Here is a 6,649-nt window from a genome sequence, read left to right as displayed (position 1 = left end):
AAAAATTGTCCTGGTGTACCACTGAGAAAGGGTTTGCTGCAAAGAGCCACAGTCTAATCACCAGCTTTCTCTCGCCAACAAAAGTGTAATTATTTTGTTTTGGGTGTAAATATAACCCACGGTACAAAAAAAAAAAAAAAAAAAAAAAAAAAAAGAGGAAAAAAAAAAAAAAAGATAAACCTCCAGCAGCGTCTGAATGCATTACAGGGCTGTTTAAAAAGATCCGTCCTAAATTAATACCAAGGTTAAAAGGGGAAGGCAGCTGGGACATGGAAATTTCCGTGTTATTGGGGCGGAGGGGGGACACGAGGTGAGTGTGAGTGTGAGTGTGAGTGTGAGTGCGGGCGTGCACAGCGAGTGAACAATGCGGCCCCCCCGGTCCGCACAAAGCCCCCGCAGCCCCCACGCCCCCCACCCGCGGCTCCTTCTCCTTCTCCTCCTCCTCCCCAGCCCGAAAAGGGGCCCGGGAAGGTGCCCGGGGATGCCCCAGCTCCTCGCTGCCCTCGGTGCTGCTGGAACCGCCGGGGGGTGTGAAAAAGAAAACAAACAAACCAAGCCCTCCAGCCGCACCGCGGATAAATACTAACGAACAAACGGGAGATTTTTAATTCGGGTTTTTACCCTTTTTACTTCGTTTTAACGAATTTTTGTTTCCTTCCCTCCGAGCTCCGGAGCGGGGTTTCGGTGGGAGAAAAGGCACGAAAGGAGCGGCGGGGAGAAGCGCCGGGAGAGGCGGAGCGGGACCGGGCTCGTTTGAGGCCGTTTAATGGGAAAAAAGCGAAACAAAACCACGCCATCAGTAAAAATAATAATAAAAAAGGGAAAATAAATAAATTCCAAACCAAAGTGAAGACACAAAAATCTCGAGCAGGGGCAGAGAGGCGGCTGGCGGAGCTCGGAGAGCCGTCGGTGCGGGCTCGGTGGGCAGCGCGGTCCCGGAGCGCCCCGAGAGCCGCGGGACCCCGGCCGGGGCTGCCGCTCCTGGGTCTGGGGGCAGCCAGCGCCGATCCAGGTGCTGCTTTCCCTGCTCCCCTCAACCTTTCCACATCCCCCGTCCTTCTCCACAGCCATTTTAACCAGTCCCTTTTATTTTTTTTCTGCGGGTTGCGATAATTGGCGAAGCTTTAATCGCACCCCCAGCCCTCCCTGGCTGCAGCACGATGCCGGGACCCCCATTCCCACCGCCCCGACGCTTCCCCGGGGCTGAGCCGGCCCTGCTGGGGTCCCGCGGATGGGCACAGCCCGGCCGGGAGCATCCTGCGCTGCCAGAAACGAGCGGGGCCAACCCACACCTTCGCAAACTTAGTGACTCGCGGGGGAAGCGGCAAAGAACTGGCTCCAAATTTCCCCGGGTGATCCCCGGCCCGCTCCAACCTGCCGTCGATGCGACCGCCCCCCCGGAGGGGCTGCTCGAGCCGTTCCCAGCCGCTCCCCCCGCCGCCTCCCCGCTAATGAGCGTGTGTGTTGACACGGCGAGGCGATGCCCCCGTTTGCTTTTGTTTGGGAGGTGTGAAAGAGGGAATCTGCATGAGAAAAGCCGGCGGCAACCGCGGAGCTCCGCGCGGCAGCGGCGGGACGGAGCGAGCCCGGTGCGTGGGGAGCCCGCCCTGGCAGCGGGGGGGTCGGGGGGCACAGGGGGCAGGGAGGGGAAGGGAGCTCGCCCCGGGGCTGAGCAGGGCACTGGGGGGGTCTCACCCCGCACACGGGACCCCCAAAGCTGTCGGGGAGTGCGGTGACCCCCAGAGGATGCGCCCCTCGGGGTTCTCCTCCCTCCTTTGGGGTTGTTTGGGCAAGGGGAGGGGGAGAGCGGGCGGGATGGGGGGGGACACGAGGGGACACAGAGGGACACACCGGAGACAGACGGGGGGACACATCAGGGGACACACTGGGAACACACTGGGGACACAGAGGGACACATGGGGGGACACACGGGTCCTCCCTTGCTGGCAGCCTTCGCTCTGCAGCCGCACGGAGGGGGAGCAGCTCCCCGGGAGGGGCTCGGGGCGGTCTGCAGGGGGAAAGCGGAGCAGGGACCGCGCTCCCTGCCGTGCCCGTCCCGAGAGGCAGAGGAGCCCCCGGCAGGACGGAGGTGACAGCGGTGCCATGGGCAGGGCTGAGCCCAGCATGGAGAGCCCTGCTGGGATAGCGGTGCCGCCGCGGTCCCGCCGTGTCCCCCTCGGTGTCCCGCCGGTCCCGCCGGAGCCGCGGAGCTCTCCAGGGTGCTGAACAGCACGGTCCCTCCGGGCCCGGCCCCCGCCTCGTCCCTGCCCCATTCTCCATCGCCTTCGTGCTCTTCACCTCGATCTTCCCCTCTTTTATTTTCTTCCCCCCCCCCCCGGTTGGTTTTCCTTTTTTTCCTTTTTGTTTTCTCCCCTTTTTCTTTATTTTTCCTGCTTTTCTGTATTTCTGTATTTTTCTGTGTTTCCCCCGGTTTTTCTCATTTATTTCTTTTTGTTGTTGTTGTTATTTTTCTTTTCCCACCTATTTCTCTCACATTTTCCCCTGTGTTTTACTTATTTTATTTTTTTCTGTTTCCTTTTGTTTCCCCCTCGCTTTCCCTAATTTCCTTTTTTTTTTTTTATTTCTCTCCTTTCCTTTCCCTCCCTCATTTCTTTCTCTTCTCCCCTCTCGGTTCTTCCTCCCTTCTCTCTCCTCCTTTCTCTCTCCCCACACCCTCTGCTGCTCTATTTTTCGTTTCCCCCTCTCGTTTCACACACATTCCCTTCGGATCTCTCTGCCACTCTCTGTTTTTCTCTCAATTCCCGTTTCCCTTCTCCCACAGAAAGACTGGAAATCTGGAGAATACCACCATAGAATTATTAGACACCCACCGGAACCCTGAAATGCCCCCCAGTCCTTCATCCCGAGGGCTCCAGGATCCGTTGGTACAGGAGGGATCTCAGCATGTTTTTTTTTTATTTTTCATTTTAAAAACGATTAAAAACGACCCCAAAAAGCCGGGTGCCAGCGCAGGGGGGGAGCTCACGGCGATAACGCAGCCCCGAGCGTCACGGGGAGGCGATGCTCGGGTATTTGTGTGAACGCTCCTGTGCTCACACGCTCTTGCACACCCAAAGCACAGCGAGCAGGGGCCGCCTGCGGGGTGTCCCCCCCAAGGATGGGGCTGGGGGTGCCCCCTGTCCGCCCGCAGAGCTCTTTGTCCTCATCCCCTCCCGAGTCTCCCTTCCCTTCCCCTCGCTTGCACATCCCCGCATTCCTCCACGCGTGTGCGCGGCCCCTGCTCACACCCACGCCCCAAATCCTCGCTCCCCACACCCCTGTTACACACCCAACCCAGCCTTGCACACGCACGTTCCCCCCCATCACCCACGGCCCTGGCCCTGCCTTCTGTGACGTCCCCAGCTCCGGGGAGCCGAACCATCCCTGTGCCCCACGGTTTATACCGGGGATGAGGTTTGTGTGTCTCCGAGCAGGTCAGGGGACAGAGCCCTTTCTGGGGGTGTCCTGGCCCCGGGGATGGGGCTCAGAGCTCGGCCTGGATGGCTCCAGCAGCGGTTTCACAGCGCGGGTGGTGCCTGTGCTGGGCAGGGATGGGATAATTCCTCCATGGCCTCAGGGAACGGGAAAGCTGCCCCGGACCTCTCTAACCTCATCAGCTGCCTAATGTGCGGCTGTGCTGGTGTGCTCGGGCTGTCACTGTCACCTGGGCACAGGCCACGGGCTGTCACTGTCACCTGGGCACAGGGCCACGCTGCTTTCCCCGTCCTGCGTTCCCCTCTCCTCCAACCCCGCTCCCTTCTCCTCGCTGGAAATGCACCCCTGCCTCCCTTAATCGCAATCAGAACCATGAAAACGGCTCCACCCGCTCTGATTGAGGGGTATCCCAAAGATATCTGGGTATCCTGGGCTTCCCAGGGTGTCTGGAAGACAGAAAATCCAGAAGCAGAAATCTGGGAGGCTGTGCAGGGTTTAAAGGGGATCCGAGTCCCTGTGACTTTGGAAGCTGTTGTTTTCTTCCTTTTTGTTTCCCTTTAATTTCTCTGATAAGTTATAATTTTTAAAAAACTAAATTATTTTTTAAAATAGCAAGAGGAAAAAAAAACATCAGGAGAAGAACACAGGTTTAGCTTTTCCATTGGAAGTAACTCCTCACAAAGGGAGACAGGCATGGCCAAGGATCAGCCCAAGGCACAGCCTTAACCCTTGCAGTGCCTGGGTGATGACAAAATCCCCTTGTCCCAAGCACTGGGAAGGGCTGGGCAATTGGAATAATGAACATTAAACAGTTGAGGACTTGCTGGGTGCTGTGCTGCTGTCCTGAATTCCCATAAAGACACGGGCAGCTTCCCATGAGGGCTCATATCAGCACAACAGGGGAGTTTGGCAGGGATTTTAGGCCAGGCTGATGCTAATTATGAGCAGATGAGGTGTCTGTGTGTATATATGTGGATGTGAAGGTGTTCCTCACAGGCTCTAAACCCCCTCAAAGCACCCAAAGTTTCCCCTGACGCTCCAGAGTGCTCCTCTCCCCTCATGGTTTGTGGGTGTGGGGCTGGAGGGGGGAGCCTGCTCCTCCTGTGCCCCCAGGACCCCAAAACACAACCAAAGAGGCATTTTCCCTTTGCCTTGAAAGCTGAGGGGGTCAAACCCGGCAGAGGCAGGCTCAGATCTGGCTCACAAATTCTTTGTCCAAGTGGTCCAGACTTCAGCAGCACAGAGCTGGGGCAGCCCCAGCCCTGGCTCTGGGTTTCTCTGTGTTGGTGCATGAGAGGAGATCCCCAGGGAGAGGCTGCACCTCTGAGCTCCTGGGGCACAGCTCCTCTCTTTGTTCCCCCTCACATCCCCATCCCAACCCTCTGCAAACCTCAGGCACCAATCCTGCTACAATTCCTTTATAATTCTCTTTTTTTTTTTTCCCCTATAGAAACACAAGGGACAACCGCAATAATTTCCAAGAAGGAAAGGCTTCCCTCTGGAGAAGCCAAGAGGGACCTGCAGCAGAGTCCTGGTACGGTGTGGCAGTGACACTGATTCCATCTGACACCTGGGTGTCTCCAAAGCCATCACACTGTGTGCTGCAAATGTATATTATTAACATTAGTATGCATTGGCACAATATGGATCCATTATTCCAAATGCTTATGAGAACTAGGTGCTGCCTAGGAGCAGCTGCTGCTTTTTAAGCCTCAGAGCATCAATAGATTCATAGATTTTAGGGCCAGAAGGGACCCCAGCGAGCCTGGAGCCTGACCTCCCACAGAATGGGAGCTGGGGGTGATTTTTGCATCCTGCCCCACAACTTGTGGGCTGCCAGCTGAGGGCTGATGTCTCCCTCTGTAAATTTGTTCCCTTGTTTTATCAGCACTCTCCTCGTTAATCCTAAAAGGGCAGATTTTCATTTCAAAGCTCAGCTTGTGTAGGTCCAGCTTTCCACCTCCTTGGATTGCCTCCTCTGTGTAAGAAAACCCATTTTCCCTCTTTTGTTGGAGTAGCAGCGATGTTGGAGAAAAGAAAAACAAAATCAATGTCCTGGAATGTCATCTGGAAAAAGGATTGGTGCTTCTTAAGGGTGGAAATGGTACCTGGCAAGTGTTCAAATCTTGGGTGATTCCCTGACTGTAAGCACTTCAGCTTTAGTCTTTGTTTAAAAAAAAATAAATCTGCATTTTGTAGAGAGGGGTGATGCTGGAGGACTTTGGGTTTATAGTGCTTCCAGAAAATGAGAGAAAAGAGAGAATGAAAATCCACTAAATCAACGAAATAAAAGGAGCTGAAAGTCCTATATTATGGTCACAACAATTCTTCACACAAACACCTCCTGGGTGACAGCTGAAGATGGGTAATTATCATTCAAACCACCTCTGCTCCCCAAATCCCTGGCCAAACCTCGCTGGAGAGCGAGCCAGGATCAGATGCTGAGTTTGCCTTCCTGCAGGGGTTTGTCCCTTTTGTTTTCCCCTCTGCCCCTCGTTTTGGGGACAGCTCTGCCCCCATTGTCTCCCATCAGGTTGGTGGCTTCAAGTGGGGTGCCAGCCCCAAAACTCAGCAGCTCCCCAGCTTTTCTGGAAATCACCACATGTGAGCCTCCATCCAACCTCACCAGTCAAATTTTAAAGCAGAAACCAGCTGAAAGCAGGTTTATTATATTTATATTTTCCAGGAATATCACCCTGAGCCTACTGCTGAACATTGGGAAAGGAATGATCAGTTGATGGGCTGGATTGGGAGGCGTTATCCAAAGGAAAAATGGGAATAATTTGGTGACTTCAGTTTGTGCCTCATGAGAAGGGAGTCACTGAGAGCCATGGGAGAGGAGACAACCCCAGCACTGGGGTACCAGAAATCCAGATAGACGAGGGATACAGGGTTGGGACAGGACTGGGGGAGGCCTCAGGGGCTGGGATGGGCTGAGCAGGGCCTGGTGGCCACAAGGGATCTGTGCTGGGGTAATTCCCAGCTCCCTCCCCATGCAGGGCTGCTGCAGGGTGGAAAGCTGCACTTTCCTGGCTTGTCCTGGCTGACCTCAGGAGGTTTTTGCCTCCTTTCTGAGGTTATGTGATGCCCCTGGTAGAATTCCTAAACAGACAATGGGGAACCAAATGGAACCAAACTCCATTTCATGCCCTCAGGTGCAGGTGGCAGAAGCAAGATCTAAAACAAGCTGTGTCTCTTGCAAGCAGCTATCTCT

General features: G+C 55.1%; 1 long non-coding RNA gene across 1 annotated transcript; it reads left to right on the top strand.

Moving 5' to 3' along the window:
- The first annotated feature begins 1,330 nt into the window (after positions 1–1,330).
- On the top strand, positions 1,331–5,743 carry LOC135454554 (uncharacterized). Its single transcript, XR_010442136.1, has 2 exons — positions 1,331–1,589; positions 4,886–5,743. It is a non-coding gene; the product is annotated as an uncharacterized LOC135454554 (long non-coding RNA).
- Positions 5,744–6,649: the final 906 nt, after the last annotated feature.

This window comes from Zonotrichia leucophrys, chromosome 15 (genome assembly GCF_028769735.1).
Source record: "Zonotrichia leucophrys gambelii isolate GWCS_2022_RI chromosome 15, RI_Zleu_2.0, whole genome shotgun sequence".
NCBI classification, from domain to species: Eukaryota; Metazoa; Chordata; class Aves; order Passeriformes; family Passerellidae; genus Zonotrichia; species Zonotrichia leucophrys.
Note: the sequence above shows the minus strand (reverse complement) of the source record. Positions and strands in the feature narration are given on the sequence as shown.